This window comes from Chrysemys picta, chromosome 9, assembly GCF_011386835.1.
Source record: "Chrysemys picta bellii isolate R12L10 chromosome 9, ASM1138683v2, whole genome shotgun sequence".
NCBI classification, from domain to species: Eukaryota; Metazoa; Chordata; order Testudines; family Emydidae; genus Chrysemys; species Chrysemys picta.
The window spans coordinates 16,570,168-16,588,324 of record NC_088799.1 but is presented as its reverse complement, the minus strand read 5'-3'; the positions used below and the strand labels follow the sequence as shown (position 1 = coordinate 16,588,324).

General features: G+C 39.4%; 1 protein-coding gene across 1 annotated transcript in view; it reads left to right on the top strand.

Annotated features, from left to right (window-relative positions):
- Window positions 1–18,157, top strand: part of SEC62 (SEC62 homolog, preprotein translocation factor) — a 124,120-nt gene that overhangs the window by 43,879 nt on the left and 62,084 nt on the right. The window lies entirely within an intron of this gene.

Below are 18,157 nucleotides of genomic sequence, written 5' to 3'. Positions count from 1 at the left end.
ATAAACTTGTTTTAATGTGATTATTATGGCTGCCTTTTCTTCTCTCCCCTTAATTTGTATATCTGCTATTTTATTTCCTTTTCCTGGGACAATCTCATTGTCTGCAGCCTTCATGGCTATAACCTCTTCATGCCTCTTCCCAGTTTGGTTCAAATTTGTGTGTTGGTGTCATCCACTAATCTGTTGCTGGCTACATTTAAACCAAGGGAACTCCTGCCAAAGACAGATGTGCATCAGCTGTGCAAAGCCAATCAAAAAGTCTTTGGAAACCCAGATAAGTACCCTGGACTAGGCTACAGTTAGCAGGAAATGTCATTACTTGAAGATGGGTACAGAGGAAGCAGCTCCATTGACCCTCACTGGTGTATCTCCATTGATTTCAGTGTGCATACATGAGGACTGAATTCAGCTGAAAGTTTTTGGAGTTTGGCCTTTAGCTGATTCTGCTAGACAATCTGTTTTCACTGGTTTCTTGGGTGGCTGTTTAAATCAGGTTTCATTGTGTTATGAAAACTTAAACCAACACCTTATTCTAATATTTATCTAATGTCTTAGAATGACCAGAAAAAGAGTCTTTGAAGTTACACTGATTGTATTACAGAGAACATACCAAACACTCCCACAAACATGTATGCATATGAGTAATTTTGCACAAGTAATCTCATTGAACTCAATGAGACTACTCTTGCATACAAGGGTTGCAGGAATAGGGCTTCAGATTTTAACTTTTCACTATGTTTTTTACATTTCAAAAATACCATTCAAAATGTTCTTTGCTAGAGTTTTTGTAATGTTTTGAAATTATGGTGTTGGTATCCTCAATATTTTTCTCCTGTAGAAGGTGACTGAGATGTTAATACTTACAAACTGAACTTTTTCTTCAGTCCTGCCTGTGACCTTCCAACTGTTTCAGTCAGGACACTGTAGTGGTTTCCTAAAAGTATGAACTCATTAGAGTGCTTATCTGGTCCTCCCAAAAGTTCACTGTAGCAATAAAGGTGCCAGGCATGCATTCTCATATACATGACACAGGGGCCTACCCAAAAGTATGCATTTGTAAGACTGGGACTAAAATTCATTCAATTTAAGTATTTTTAAAAATGAATTGACCTTTTTGCTAAATTCCATTCCCAAGAATCCCATTGAGAATGTGCTTTGATTTCATAAAAGAAAAAAGTATGATTGATAATACGAAATGTATCTTTATATTATCATGTTTGTGTTCTTAGTGCTTTGATATTAATTATTTTGAAAAATTGCAGGGCTAGAAAAACACATTTACAATTTTTTATACTGTATTACCATTTCCCAGTTCGTCAGAGTAGCTTTTCAGTGCTGGAAAATTCTTTTTGGTTGAATTTATGCCAGGAGTAATCCCCTTTCAGTTAATCATTTACATGAATGGGTAATCTGCTGAGTTCATGCAAGGCCTGTAAACTATATTAATTACTAGAAACCTAATTAGAAATCAAGAGAGTCAAAGGATCAGTTTGTTTCTTCCGTACGGTACCATCTGGTATAACATGATCGGATCCTACAGGCCTCACTTCAGGAAAACTCTCCATTAAATTCTATAGAACTTTAGCCAGAATAAGTATTACTGGATTGAGCATGTTTGTATTTGGTGATAAGCAATTCATTCTAAAGTACTTTTGATAGTCATCCTAAATAATGATGTCAGACTGTGTATTTAACTGAGTAGATGGGGACGAGGGCAAGTCTTCTAAAAACTGACAAGTCTGAATTCATGGATACTGCATAATTTTAAACCCATAATTTTCTACCATTTTGATTTAATGAGCTGTGACACAATCTTCTTTAAAAATATAGGTTTGGGATAGAAGTCTGGAGCCCCTGTTTTAAGTTGTAATACAGGTCAGACTAGATGATCTAATGGTCCCTCATGGCCTTAATATCTATGACTCTATGAACTGCTAAAAGAAAGGAAAGGAACTCAAGGTCACTGCTCTGTGCTCAACCTCTGACCCTTTGTATTTGGGAGCAGTCATGGACAGGTTCAGTGGCTTCTAGGTATGGTTTTCCAGTTTTGTCTTTGGGTGACTCCCATTCTTTGTTGCTAACTAGATCAAGTCAGATTTCCATTGAGACTGAGGCAGTTGTGTCATCACACTATAATCCGCCACGTCGCTCCAAAACCTCCTTCAGTTGCTTTTGTAAACTTAGTAGATCTGCTTGCAGTATAACATGCATGCTGTGTTTCAGTGAAAGTCCAATATATGTTCACTGCAAATTTCATCATACATACAAATGTAGAGACACAATCTTCCAAAGAACTCCACTGAGATCATTGGGAGACTAGGGCATCTGTCCTCCTATCACAGTTAAGCAGCTATGAGTCTGATGGTGATTCTGGAAGAATTTTTGAACCCCCATCATGTGCTTTAGGACTCCAATAGGTGTTACTACTTTCTCAATAAGGTTTGTGTTGAACATTGATGTATCAGATGCTTAGGATGACTGTGTCACAACCTGGCCCAGTCCGACTAGAGACAGTCACCAGTCTGTTGCAAGTGGACCCAATTGCAGGGCACCAAATGCTTCTAAGGCAAATGGGTCAGAGACTGGGTAGAGTCTAGTCACTGTTCCTAACTCTGGGATTCTAGGGAACACTTCCCTGGCTCAAACCTTCCTTGAGACATGAGATTCCATAGTCCAGTCATCCTCGCACCCCAAAACTGGGCCTCACACATCTCAAGCCCTTTAGGGTATGTCTACACTGCAATTAAAAACATGTGGCTGGCCTCTACCAGCTGACTTGGGCTTGTGGGGCTCAGGCTAAGGAACTGTTTAATTGCAGTGTAGATGTTTGGGCTTGGGCTGGAGCACGGGTTCTAGGACCCTGCGAGGGAGGGAATATGAGGGAGGAGGTTTTTTGGTATGCCCAAGCTGAGAAGCTGCAAAACCTGCAGCTGTGCTGGCACCCCTGTTAGAAAATCCATTGTTCCATGGGATTGGGCTAGTAATTGAGAGACAATCAAAATTAATGTCTCTAGATTGCACAATGATGGCTTCTCAGTGGTAGATCATCAATGAGGTGTCAGGCACCTTTCTTGGGCAGGGTAGCTGTCTGGAACACATCATAATAGACTTGCCTTGGGCAAGGTTAGACATGTGCTCTGCACATAGCTCAAAAATGGGAGGTTCTGATTAGGGTGACCAGATGTCCCAATTTTATAGGGGCAGTCCTGATTTTGGGGTCTTTTTCTTATATAGGCTCCTATTACCCCGCACCCCCGTCCCGATTTTTCACACTTGCTGTCTGGTCACCCTAGTTATGATACAAAGTGGAATTCACAATTGGACATATTTCACTCTGTTGCAGATTGCACGCAAGAAGTTTATTCTTCTTTTTCATTTTATTTTTATTGTCTTGAACACATGGCAGAAAGCTTATTGTCATTTTCTTCTCTGCATTCGTGAATGGCACCTTCAGCAACTCAGACACAAAGTTCTCTTCTCAGAAGCAGTATTAATGATATTAAGTAGGAATGTTTGCCCACTTGTAGGGATGCTTGCAGACTTTATCAGGCCATCTCTCATGCTTCATCAACCATCTTGCATTAATGTCAATAACAATTCTTTTAGTCCTCTCTTTAATTTTTCCAGTTCCTTCACTTTCAGCCTCATACTTGCAAGTTTAAATCTTGAGGACTCAGACATGACTCCTTAAAACAAATCACTGGACTGTAGAAGGTGTGTTCCCTTCCTGCCTTGTCACACCATTTGAACTAGTGTGGACTCTATTGGTTGTGTATTCACCATGCCATTTATTTGAGTTCTCTCCACCAACTCTTACAATCACATGCAATAACACTATTGTATTTATAATGTCCCCTTCCCTCAGGAACTGAGAGGAGCAGAGGTCTCCCTTCCCTGAGGCCTCTGTGAGACTGGGTTCAGCTAGCACTAGTGTTAGCTGCACCTACCCACCTGCTGCACTTCCCACCTGTGTCTCTTTATCAATCTTGAGCTGATGGACTAATTAGCTCATGCAGCCTACCAGCCTGATTAGCTAATTATCTTTAATTACCTCAATCAGCTTTCTTGGAGAGGGAGGAGGGACGGAAATACTAATTGGTGTCAGAGTGATCAGAGTGCAGGGAGTTAACAGGTTAGCCTGCACTCTGTCACATGGACTCTGAGCTCCATTTGACCTCTTTTACTGAAAGAAGCTGGATTAAGGAAACAGACTTCTTTACACAAATTCTAATTATTGAAATCTTATCAGCTTTTCCATACTATCTTATGATTTATGAAAAGTCTTAACTGATCTTTAGCTTTAAACTCTTTTTTCTGTGTTTTATTAGGATAAAAACTTGGAGTCTGTTCTGGAACTAGATAATTAGACATATTCCACTTGGCATTTATTCTTGAGAATTTAAACTGCAATTTTTGTACCTTGCCTTGTCGTATCTTCGTGGCTCACTCTTCTATGATGGGGCCAAACTTGAGCATAACATCAGAACAGCTCTGAACTTTGGGAAAATCTGGACTCCAATACAAATCTAGTTCTGAACTTAAAGGATAAAGCCCATTTCTAAATACAGTATGTATTTTAAATTTGCCTCTGTCCTGTTTCGTTCTTTTTTTTTCTAGCAGTGGTTATCCTGGAAGGATGGCAACTCCAGAAAAAAGCATCAGGGCATACTACACTAACCTAATAGACACAAAGCACAAAAATTGCATTGAGTATCCTTAATGAGGCATGATCTTTGCATGTTTCTTGTAGGTATAGCCAGAAATACCCCTTGTAGTACATGTAGTTCATGTCTGCACTACAATGGCATAGTGTAGACATAGCCATAGTTGTTAATTTTTAGTCTCTTCTACAAACTTCTCCAAGGCAGCTTTTCATGGCTGGAAGCACTATATTGCTTTTTTATCTGAGCTGTCCACAAATCCAATTTGACATTGAATGAATTCACCGAATCTGTGTAACATATTTTTTTTGTCCTGATGCTCTTAATTGACTGTCAACTTTTTAGCAATGTCAATCAGAAATGCAAAGTCCAGCTACTCCTCCTGTGATGCACACCAGAAGTACCCAGGGTTGCGAGTCACCTCAACACCACCTGCCCCTAGCGTAAGGAGGTCTTGTCTGTGCCTCTAGTGGATCAGCTCCCTGAAAATCCAGCCTCTGGAAGCACGAGCACTGCCTTTCAGATCTTTGCAACAAACCTCATTTTCTCTGTACAGGTTAGCAAGAAACATATACCAATCCCTGAATCCTCAGAAACCTTTAGTATATAAAGATTCTGAGGATTCTTAGTAGAAACTATATATTAAGTACTGTGGTGTTAAGCAAAGTGGTGAACCTGAATTCAATCCTACAGCTAGTGTATTCTGTTCCTCTGGCAACAAGCTTTTTAGATAGTAAACTTAGCTGACAAGTTACGCTCCTGTCTAAAGAAGTTTATCTCACCCAAAGTTCTCTCCAGCATTTTCAACTAAGACTGGACGAGATCCTTCTTTCATTAAGCAAACTCACTTTCCATTTACTTCCCAGGTGAAAGATGACAGGGTGTCTCTGTTGTGCCCCAAATATACTACAGCAAACCTTGATGTGCAGCTCAAGATAGGGTTCTCCGCTCTGCCCCCCACCCTCCACGATGTTTACTTCTTCACGTTACCTTTTTCTCTTGGAAGTTTTCACAATCCTTCAGCAACATTCAGTTCAGACTGGAGACAGGAGATCCATTGTGAACCATGCAATACTTAATTTACATGTAAACAGGCAGATAGATAAACATTTCTTGTCTGACAGAAAACCTGTTTTTCATCTTTCCTGGTACCCAGACCATAGACACAGACTTTTAAGAACATAATTTTCAGTGTATATGCATGACTTCTTACACAACATCCATATATGCATTTCACAATGATATTGATGACCAGTGTGACACCGTCTTTTATTTGAGACCTCACATGACACTGTTTGGTGAACTAAAAAGTACATACCAGACCCAGGCGATCCCTATGCACCACTTCGTCAGTTAGCATCAAGAGGTTCTCAGGCCACAACCCCTTGCTGGCAAGATCATGTTTCTCCATTTCTTGATTCTGTGATCTCAGGTAAAAGACTGAAAAACCTTTGCTAAACTCTACCTTGGCCCAACAATCTCATCTCATTTTGCATAGGGGGAGACCTGGCTTAAATGGACTTGATGAAACATATTACTCATCATAATGTGCTGGCTGATAACTAAGGCAGTGATCATTCAGAAAATCAGTGTCCAGGCTGCAGCGTGTGATAAACCTGTTTGGATCTAGTTAAAGCTGATGCTGCATCTGATTACACAAACCAGGTCCATCGTTACTTTGTTGTAAATAACGTACTTCTTGAACTTGTAATAACTTCCCCTCTTGTTTACTTCTTCACAGGTGGCTTTGTCCAATATCTTCCTTTACACTGCCATTTTCAAACACAAATATCACCAGCTGAGTCATGTCAATCATCTCCATTGTTTCTGTCAAATTGGAGAAGACTGCTCTGCCTCAAATTATTTTCCCACTGTTGACAACAACAATTTGATTCGTCTCGCCTTGTCTCTGTATTTGCAGCCGGTTGCACACCACTAGCTGAATGAATACTTCTTTGCCTATTTCTAAATTCTTTAAATGGAAGCTGATCTATTTAATTCATTGTTTCTTTCACCGCAGCACCATCACTGACAACCTGTTACGTTTTGCAGATACATGAGCATGTCTGAAACTTAAGACATACCAGGGGCAGCCTTCTCTTTTGTAATGGCTTCAGAAAGACACTCTCTTGGGTTCTCAAGACATCTTAAAGATAACTTACTTACACTTTTGAAGACTATTTTTTTGATAGTCCTCTTCAAATTTCTTATGATACATGATAAAGTGATCTCCCCTCCACCCCCCAAATTATCCTCTTAGATAATGGTGACACTGACACATATGGCAGCTTACATGGAGCAGTATGGCTCATTCCATGATCTCTGCATCAGTCTTTAAATAGTTAAACAACAAAACAACTGAGAATTTGGCTGTCTGTGCAATAAACGAGCAAAGGAACATAAAAGGTAACTGTCTGATTGCAGCATTTTAAGCAAAGGCCTTAGTCTGTCCTTGGAGTTCTGGGTTAGTATTCAAGCACTTAGTTCCTATACTAACCTCACCCAGCACTCCCCCAAGCAGGTACAAGAAAGCCTTCTTAACTGGTTTACTGGCCCCTGATTGGTCAGTGTCTCCTTCTGGTCCTTCTAGTCCCCTGGAGGACTAAGTTTTGTTGGTGGCCTGGCCTGAGAGGGTTTTCCTTAAGCAGGGAGGTGTCAGAGCACTGATGCCTCCAACAGGAGGCAAAGAAGGACTGATAGGCTCAGTCACAATGTGACACAAGAGGAGATTTATTTCCCCCCACGTCCAGCTCATGATTACATTTTGTTCTGTTAACCATAAATTCCCCTCCATTTCTTTGCTCCCTTCCACATTTCATCCCTTGGGTCTCTCTCTGCTCTCCTTGCTGCTCTCCCCACTCCCCTCCAATGAAGATGTACAATAGGAGTAGTACTAGAAGCATAAAGAGATGTGCAGACCAATGCATGATTCAGAACCCTGTGCTTCAGGGCTGATAAAATCCAGCCAAGACCAACTAGACTCACTACTGATAGATGTGCTTAGTGACTCCTTCAAAAAATGATGTTATCCGACTTCCCTAAAGCATGCAATAATCCTGCTTCTTCTCAAGAAACCAACTCTGGATGCCACCGATCTTGCAAAGTTACTTCCCTATTTCCAGCCTTCTGTTGCTAGGTAAAATCAAAGAAAAAAATCATAATTATGTTGCTGATTTTGTTTCAGCCTGAAAGGGCCTTTTTGCCTGTTTGTATTAAACCCTCTTTTTGAAACCTGATTCATGTTTACCAGCAAACTTTGTGAGAGATTCTTGATGCAAGACCCTTCTTTTGGTCTACTGGGGAAACCGGCCAACTTACCCAATGTTTCCTAGTTTTAGTCTGCCGCCATGCTACTTAAAAATTGCCCAATTAGGAAAAAATTTTGCAGATTAGTTCTACTAATTACATTTCAGATGTTAAGGTTTTGCATGTAGGTAGCTGGCTGGGTGGATGGGAAACCCAGGTGGGAGAAATTATTCTTGAGCATTAGGATGCTTCCTAGCACTGTCGAGGCTTGTATGGCTTGAACAACTGTATTAAAAAAAGTTTCTTAGTCTATGCCAGCTGGTGCCTGTTGGGAAAATTATGTTTGTGAAATGAGTTTCAAGATCTGATACTGGAAACTGTCAGAAGATTTTGGACCTGGCCTTCATGTTCCCACTCATCATGAAAATACATGAAGCAATCCAGTAACCATGACAATGTCCACAACAGGGATAATTTACGCTATGCCAACCCCTAAAAAGGCTTCAAAATTAATGTCATAATACTCTTTAGGAAAAGGCATCATTAAAGATAAATAACCTCTCTTTATTGGTGAAAACATCTTTCCATGAGCCATGATTAGTGGGAGTGGCTCAATGTTTTTCCAGGTTTAGCCATTAAGTTAGCAGGTTTTTGGACCATTTTACTGTTGCTTCATTTAGGTTCTCTCCCTTCCCTGACCATTAATGCAAGTGCACAGGGGATTAACAGTTACAACAACATTAGCAAGTTTCCTGTTGACTGAGACTGACATTAGAAGAAACAAGTAGATGTCTGACATTTTAAAGTCTGCCCTTTACCATGCATTCACTCTGAGAGGTGTTAATTCACTGACTCAGAATTAAAGAGTAAACTGTCAGCTTGAGCAGTATAACCATCTGATCCCTGTGTTAGCCTCACAATATGCTTAACAGGATTGTCATCCTCTAGTTCCCCCGAATCCAATAGGATACATAATTCTGAGCTATCTGCTTGCCAAATGGCAGAAGTATGTAGCTTCTAAAAATCAACAGGAAAAAAAGTATTATAGATAAGAGCTGAGGCAATTCTGAACCTTCTCTTGTATTTCTTTTGGGAACAGTAAGATTTTAAGTGAATGCACCAAGCATCTTAAAGGCTAACAACAGATTAGCAGGTTAACCGTTGAAATAGGTTTATCAGATCAGCATGGTGCTCTTCTTGTAATTATGTTTTTACAGCCTCTTTAAGAGATGGTGTAGGAGAAGGGCTTGTGATGTCAGAGTGGGTAGGGCTTAAAAAGAGGGATGAGAGCTAATCAAGATAAGTTGAATTTGTATTTAAGGCAAAGTCAGCGTTAGTTAAGACAGTTTTTTGACGTGTTAATCTTCATGTGTTTTAAAAGCTGCCAATCATGTGACTAAGGCAGCTTGAAATGAAGACTGATGGTGAACATACAAACTCTTGGATGTTCATGGTGTTCTCCTTTATCTTGAAACTAAGGTCTTCATAATAGGTGTAAGTATACATGTTAACGGAATAAAAAAATGCTAATTGTTTTAGTGTAATGTGGCAGTATAGTCATGGTTATACAATATCAGGAAATGTATGATTTTTCAGACTTTGGTATTAAATATCCTCACATCACAACAGAAAAATCATACATCTACTTAGTCTCGTTTATGGCATATTTAAACCATGGTACTTAAGTCTAGATACAGTAACTTTAGGAAGAAATAGGCATGGTATATGATAGGTAATACAGATGATAAATTATGTGTGTTGGGGCATTGGCTATCTGTTAGAAATATTCTCTTTAGAATATTTAGAAATATTTAGAAATACTCCTTGCACATGTGGCTGGAAGCTTTAAAATTTTTACAAAATCAAATGGATCAGCTTGAAGATTTTTTCAAAATCTTTCATAAATAAAACATGGCCTGTTTTTCCAGATGGTTCATTGTTGATATCCATTTACTCTTCTAAAAAAATGCTGCCATGCTCAGCAGAAAATCTCAAACAGATACAATAGAAAATTGAATGCCAGTTATCTGAACGCAGAGGAACTAAAAATATTTAATGATAAAATATTCCTTAAAATTAACTAGCTGTTAAGCAGCTACAATTTAGTCTTCATGTTCATTTCTCTTATTTGAACTTCATAAGAAAATCTCAATTATTTGCACTAATGACTGGGAGACACTTCATGGACTATTCACGCTACTGAACCATAAAATGTACTTCATTGTTTTATTTGTACAAATGTAGTTTAGGTCGATCTATCTAAGATGTCTCTAGCATGTGTGGCCTCTTGATATCTAATGGGTCCTAATGATACTATTCTGCAGAATAATCGTATTTTGTACATCTTTATACATTGTATTATATTTTGTAAAAATATTGAAGTCTTAGTAAGATGAAACTTCCTTACATACAGCTATTAAAGGGAGTGTGACCACTAAAACTTGAAGAGAGTTAATGGATTTGTAGACTGAGAAAGATTGAGGCTCTACTTTATTGCACTGTAGACTTAATATTTCAAGATCTCTGGAATTTCCTTAGCATTTTAGTGAACATGAACTACATGTTGTCTGTTTTCACGGTGAATAATTTCTCTCAAGACCATGGAAAATCAGGATAGTCTCTTCTCTCCACAATCTGTACAACATTCTCGTATCTTCCAATCACCATCTTATGGAGAGAGCACTATACTTACTAAAGACAGTGTTGACCCAAGTTACCGTGTATGGGTCTGATCCTGCACAGTGCTGAGCTGAAAGCCCTCAGCTTCTGCTGAAGCCGCTGAATGTTGGGCTGCTCAGTACCTCTCTGGATCAGGCCTGAAGTCTGAGATTTTATGTAGTAATTTCACTGAATAAAATGTAGTTTGCTTTAAGTCTTGTGGTTATGCATATTAACTCAGAAAATAACACTAGTCATTGTTGTAGGCTTGGTATTTGATAACAGCAGTTTATATATAATCTAAGGTGATCTCCAAATACTTTTTTTTAAATTTGGGTTTGTGCCCTTTTTTGCTTCATGATACATAAAGAATGCCTGAAAAGTTGTTGGTTTTTTTTAATCAGCTTGTTTTATCTTAGACATACAAGAAATGTCAAGTTCAGTTTTCTCTGATTTTGTTGGAGAACTTCTGGAAGGCTTCCGGGATGGTTTATTGTGATCTCGAATACCTTAATTGAAGGGGGAAAACACTGAATATTTACCAAAGGCTTTCTTTAGTCACACTGTTAGTTAGTCGCTGAAGTTGAATAGGTGTGTAAAAAAAAAAACCAAACCCCAAAGAGTTTTAATCAGACTGGATAAAAGTCTCTTCCTCTTTCAGCAGCTCAGTTTTCATTCTCTTGGCTCTGGTGATGATATTATCTGCACTCGGATAGGATTTTCAAAGGAATTTAAATCAGATGCCCAAATCCCAGTGAAATTCAATGGGATTTGGGAGCCTAACTCCCTTAGGTTCCAGTCTAGTTCTCCAGTTGTCAAAGAGTTTTCCAGCTTATCCAAGACCTATATTTCCAGTGTTACAAAACAGACAATATAATAAACCAAAACCTTTTCATGCCAGCTTTATAAATCAAACAAGTTAAAAGGTCACTAGGCTCCAGTTTTTTCCTCTTTGCTGGTCCCCATTAATACAGGAGACCATCTACTGCAAGGTCATAGGTCTGAGGTATTTAGTGTGATGTATGGAGCCTGGTAATTATTATTACTTTGTTTTCATTGTATCACACCTTTATGTTTCTGAACAGTTTGTGTTCAGGAGCAGCTCCTCTATTGGGAGTCCTGATGGATGCAGAATGCTAGAGAGGATGTACACACAGAGACACAAACGTACTGTGCTATTTAAAATTAACTTCCATTAGAGGTCTGCTTGAGCCTAATTTTATAGCCCAACCTGGACCTGATCTGGACCACAACTCACCTGATTGTACCCAAGTCCCAGAACCACTGCCCACCAAATCTGAGTCAGCACCATCACTACCTCGGCCTGTGGGGTTGGCACAATGGCTGTGTGCCCCACTCCTGCCAGCCATTGCTCTTTGCTGCGCTGTGGGTGCTGCAACTCGTCAGCGCACTCACGCCACAGCACACAGAGAGGCAGAGGCCAGCAGGAGCGGGGCACGCTGTTGCCACTGTGCGGACCCCACTGACAGGGGGTAGTAGGTTTGTAGTAGGTTCCCTCTGGGTTTGGATTGGGTTGCAGGGCTCTTATCTTGTTTTGTTATTTCCCTTAATCTAAATATGTAATTCAGACTGATACTAGATTATACACTCTTAGGAGCAGGGCCTGTGTCTTCTTATATGTTTGTAAAGTGCCTAGCACAATGGGGCCTCAACTGAAGCCTTTATTTGCTACCACAAATAAAAATAAATATTAATAGAGCTATGGTTGTGTATGGCCTGTGGTTAAAGCACTACATTGAGACTCAAAACATCTGGGTTGAATTCCCAGTTCTGCCATGACCTCCTGTGTGACCTTGGCCAAGTCACTTATTCTCTATGCCTCAGTTCCCCATGTGAAAAATGGGAATAATAATTCTTCCTTTCACCAACCTTTTGTCTGTCTTATCTATTATATTGTAATATCTTCAGGGCAGGAACTGTATCTTACTAAGTGTTTGGACAGTGTGTAGCACACAGGGGTCATGGCCTGATCTTGGCGTAATACATGTAGCTAAAGGTTGCCTTAGAAGTGTGCAGAATAATTAGCCTGCTCCTACCTCCATTGACTTCAATGGGAACAAGATCAGTCCTACTAATAACTACTATTAAAATCAGCCCCAGCATGTGGAAATTAAACTCCATTTACTTCAGTGGGGGCTGCACCCACTAACACCAGGGCTGAATTTGGCCCTAGAACTATTTCTTAAGGTCACTATACTGAAAAGACTAGATGAATGAGCTACAGCTTCCAATTTTGGTATTCAGATGGGTCAATAATGGTGTAACATGCTGATATTTTCTATAGTTACACACATTGTAAAAGTATGCAAACTCCATTGGCGACATACACAGAGTAAATATAATTATTTGTCTTCCTTCAAGAGGAAACATTGTTCTCAATCCAGTTTTAGGACTAGACTCTAATCTCAGTCTCAGAGCAGTTTGCGCCCACGTATCTGGGATTAGAATTTAGCCCTCTAAATCTAGTCTGTCAATTTGTACCTTACCCCAATCAAAGAAGCATGTTTTATGCTGTTGTCTGATATGTCCGCATATTTTTTTTCTTTATTTGTTAGAACTGCCATTTATTTTGCTAACTGTGGACTCATGAACCCAGCACAATTTCGAACTTCAGTAGTTATCGGGTAGTTTTAAGGCAAAAACAATACAGATTTCAGGTTTTACTATTGGGACTAAATTTGTTTCCTTTTAAACAGAATCTAAACTTGCTATAATTGATGCAACCACGAAAGTTTTTCTAAAAGAAGAGGCAAAAAATGTCAGGAGAGAAATATACAATATTTACATCAATATTATGTTGAATACTATTCAAGAATAAGATGTATTTTTTAAAAAATTGTTTCCTTTCTCTTTAACTTACTTGAGGATTTTAAAACTACACTTACGTCCTTCCAAAAGAGTAGAGCAGAGCCATTGTAATGATATATTGCAAATTAGTTTTTAAATGGTAATTCTATATGCACATGAAGTATGTCAAAGCAGTATTTAAATTAATGAAATCTTAATTTATATAACTATAAAGAATGACAGTCTTCCAACGAGTCCATATTATACATGATATATTGTGATTGTTAGGGTAGGTTTTGCCAAAAGCAGTAGATTGCTTTGAATAAATTGTCTAGATACATATGACTTCTATACACATTTTGACACTGCACATAACATGATTGGATTTGTGAGTGCTTTTAGTTCATGAAGTTTGTGTCTTGCCACCTCTTGCCTAATAATTTGAGACAGAATTAGCACTGGGTGAGTGGTTCTGCCTGCTGCCAAGAAGGGTTTGTTGAGGGTAAGAATCCAAAGCTAGAGATTAACTTGTCTTCATCCTCATAATGTGCTGTACAGCCAGGATTTGTGCAATAGGATCAGAGAAGAGTCATACATGAATGTGGCACTGGACAGCTGGTGTGTATGCATTTTTTATATGAACCCTGCTTCAAAATTTTAAGCAGCCTTTCAGTTCGCACCAATGTTCTAGCTAATATATGAATCAGAAGTATGCTTTCCCTATTTTCAAAGTGGTTTTGTTTTATGTGGCAGTTTGTAATATGATAGCTGTTAGGAGGCAGAGTGAGCCTTTTAAAAGAATCATGAATTTGACCCATGATTTAGGGCACAAGATAATTGCTGTTTGGTCTGGGTAGGAATTTTCCCAAAGGAAATAGCATTACTGAGCTTGCCATGTACATTGTGTGTGTTTTTACTTCTCTCTGAGACTAGGTCACTTCTAGTCTTGAAGCAGGCTGAACCTAGACAAACTACGGTTCTCTTCCAGTAAGGCAGTTTCTGTGTTTTCAAGTCAACTGAAACAAAACATTTAAGTTCTAATCTTCCTGCAGAGAGAAACCATATGCAAGATTGTATCCTGTATTCAAAATGAACATAGTCCAAATTCACACTAATGATATTCTGAAGTTCAGTATAAAGAATTAGATTTGCAATTTCAATGACAAGAGCAATTGGGAAATTTTCCTAGTATAATCAAAAGAAAACCTAATGTAAATTACATGGGATATACTGAGGCACCAGTAAAAAACAAAATGCCTTCATAGAGCCACTAACATGAAAAACTCACATATGAGTGGAATCTTCTCTCCAGCTTGTAGATTTTCAAAGCCTGGTGTTTCAGTAAAAGCATCGGGCTACAGCCTTTGTGGAGGAAGCCATAGATTTATGTTGCTCAATTACTTTAGTTAAGACCATAGTGACTTGACGTGGATAAGACCTAAGATTCCTATACGGAGTGTATCAACTGATACTAGTTTGGGTCTTGGTATTTGCTGATCTTTATTCAAAAATAACCACATATCTGCAAATGTTTCTCATGCTTCATCAGGTTAATGGAAGCTGAATTATTTGCTGCCATATTTCAAGAGGACATTTCCAGTGGAAACATCACCAAAAACAAACAAACAATCCAAAACAAAACAAAAAAAGGCAAAACAGAACCCATCCAAGTTTCCCTAACAGGTGCTTCAAGGCAGTATCTGAAATAGCCCTGGCACTAGCTCGCAGAACAATTGTGCTATTTAGCAAGAGCATGTTTGTCAGCAGATTGTAACTTTCTATACAATCCATGACCGTAGTTAACTTGTCAAAATCCAAATAATTTTGCGAATGACATGGAAACCAGTGCTAATGGTCACCTGCTAACTACAGTCACCTTTACCTGGTCTAAACTGAAAAGTTTTACGGGGCTAGCTATTTTGGTTAGGGATGTGATTTTTTTTTTTTTACTGAAATAGTTACACCAGTAAAAGTTCTAGTGTGGATACAGCTTATAGTTGATGTGGATGTGCCTTATAGTTATACCAATATAGTTTAGTCCTTTTCCCATACGGGAATAGCTACACCACAATAAAGCACTTTTATACCAATCCAGCCGTGTCCATGTTAGGGGGTTGTAATGCTTTATTCTGGTATAGGTAAAGCAGTACAACTTTCCAGTGCAGACAAATCCCCTGGCAGCTGTTAATATCTTATTAATGTCAGGTTTTTGTATATAGTTTTTCTGGTTTACTAAAAAGGAAAGCAAAAAGACACTTCCTGGTCTCCAGGCTTTGTCCTCACACCCAGCCCTTGCCACTTCACCTCCCACCTCCAAATACCCCACTCTCTCATGCTTTAGGACACAAGCCAAACCCTGAGGAGGTTACGACAAAGCTTCCCCTGTAGGCAGGCTGTTTGGTAATTGCAAAGGTTTAGTGCTTTCCTCTGAAGCATCCAATCTGGCCACTGTCAGATACAGGAAACAAAATTAGGTAGACCACTGGTCCAATGCAGTATGGCAATTCTACATTCCCTCCTGCTAGTTACCACCTATGCCCTGAGCCATTGTAAAAGTGGTTCAGTTCAGCGCTAAAGAGCTTTAGCACTAAGGCACCTTTAAAAATGCTTTAGCGTCTCAGAAGCACTTTGGCAGCTCAGATGCGCTTCAACAAACATCCAGCGTCCTAAACCACTTTACGACTCAAGTGCCCTAAAAAAAGTGAATGAAAACACATCTCAAGGTGCATGTTCAAACCCATATCTTGAAAACTTGAAAGATACTAAGCTATTTATCTTCAAATTTGTCTTGATTTTCCTCCTCCATGAGGACTACTGTCATGGTCAGCTTGGTGTCCAGTGTTTCAACCATTTGTGAGTCATGAGACATTTTTTTTAAAAAGTGGGTCACATTTTTTCATGGTGAGAGTAATTCCCTCCCCCGCCACCGTATACCTCAAATGGCTGAATTAATTTAATTCACATTCCTTCAATAAAATTCACTTTGGGACTGAGACCAACTATGGGAATTGTCAGAAGATGGTAAGGTTTTTTGAGAAATGGGGGCTGGAATGGAATCCCACTCTCATTCCGTCTCACTGTAAAGTATTTGTGATTCAAGTATGACTCAACTATGCATATACAATGTATTATAAAGTAAGGACATGGTTACTCCCTTGTTTTGGAATTGATTTGGAATCCATACAAATTCTAAGGATTGATTCCCTCAAAGAATATACATATCTGATAATGAATAACACTTTTAAAAGTATGATTTTCTGTGGAGAATCTATAGATTTTGGAAGTCCATGTTCATTGTCTCTCAAAAATTTCCATAGCAAGTGGTCTCAGTTTACAGTTGAACTGCTTACAGATTGTTTTTTCCTGCTTTCATACCATCACCAGTGCTAAAGCTTCCTCCCTGGGCCAAATTCTTCCCTCAGTGACACCTGTGCAACCCCACTGTCTTAATGGACTTTGCACAGGTGTAACTGATTGGCCCTATAATTGGATTTTAGAGAACAATTCTGTTGATGATGACCAGGCATGAATAGAATACACCTCACTCAATTTATTGGCTCAGCAGGGATACAAGAATGGGTGGGGGAGGGGGAATATCAGTTAAAAAAAAAAACATTTTAATCTATGAAGTTAGCCAGTACAGCATGACTGAATAAATGCAAGGGGGTAGATCTAAGTAAGAGGTTGCCAAGACATTTTTCAGAGGAGAATGGCACTTTAATATATCAAAACTTATCACAATATGCCAAAAATAAGTTGGTTAACAAGCCATATAAAATCAGATAAACCAAAGCCCTAAAATGGTTTGGGCCCTGCCTGCTTCAGAGACTGTCCCTTCTTGTGTGAAAACATGGCTTTTCAGATTAACTGAGGTGCCCTCAGATGCCAGCTCCCTGCTTAAATGGGTGTGGCTGGTGGCAGGGGATTTTCAGTGAATGTTCCTTTTCTCTGGGGTTTACTTCCCCCACTTGGTCCAGCAGCACATGACCAAGACCTATTTCCTTAGCACTTTAGCACTGGCTAAATAAATAGTAATAGTGGGCCTAATCATAACTGTAGTTTGACTACCATATTTGGAGGGTCAGCTCCAGTCAGGCCAATGGGGCTGTGCATAGAGAGGCAAATTCCATGCCTGCCCGAGGCTTGCAGTTTGGGGGGCCAAGATCCCCCACACTCCCCCCCAAACTTGGCCCATGGGCCCAATCCTGTTCCAATAGTAGTGATAGCAAAACTCACAGTGAGTTCAATGGGAGCAGGATCCCTGCCTAATATGAGCAGTACAGCATGGACTTAACTTGTCTAGCTTTGGGCTCCATTCCCCAAGGCACGGCTGTGAAGAGCCTTGAGTTGAGAACTGCTGATTTAGAATGAAGTCGGTACAGTCTTGTGTTCACAGATGAGGGTGCGGTCCGCCGAGTTTTGATTCAGCACAAGTACAAACATTTTCTGTCTTGTTTTGTCTCCTAATGATAGAGCAGAAAACATCTGATCGTTCTGAAGACCCAGACAGTAAAAAAAAAGCTTGCGGCACCCCAGCAACAGATAGGCACCTTGGAGTTATTTTTAAGGATAGCTTATTAAAAGTGTAGCCTAAATTTAGTTGTTTTTGTTTTGTTTTTTACAAAGAATAGCAACTCTTGTGCTATTGGAGGCTTAGACTCTGGAACAGATTCTGATCTAATTTAAACTGGTATAATTCTGGGCCACCTTCCTTCACTGAACCTGATGGTGATGGACTAAGTTTACCCCGTCTCTGTGTGTGTTTCTTTGCTTTATTACCTATG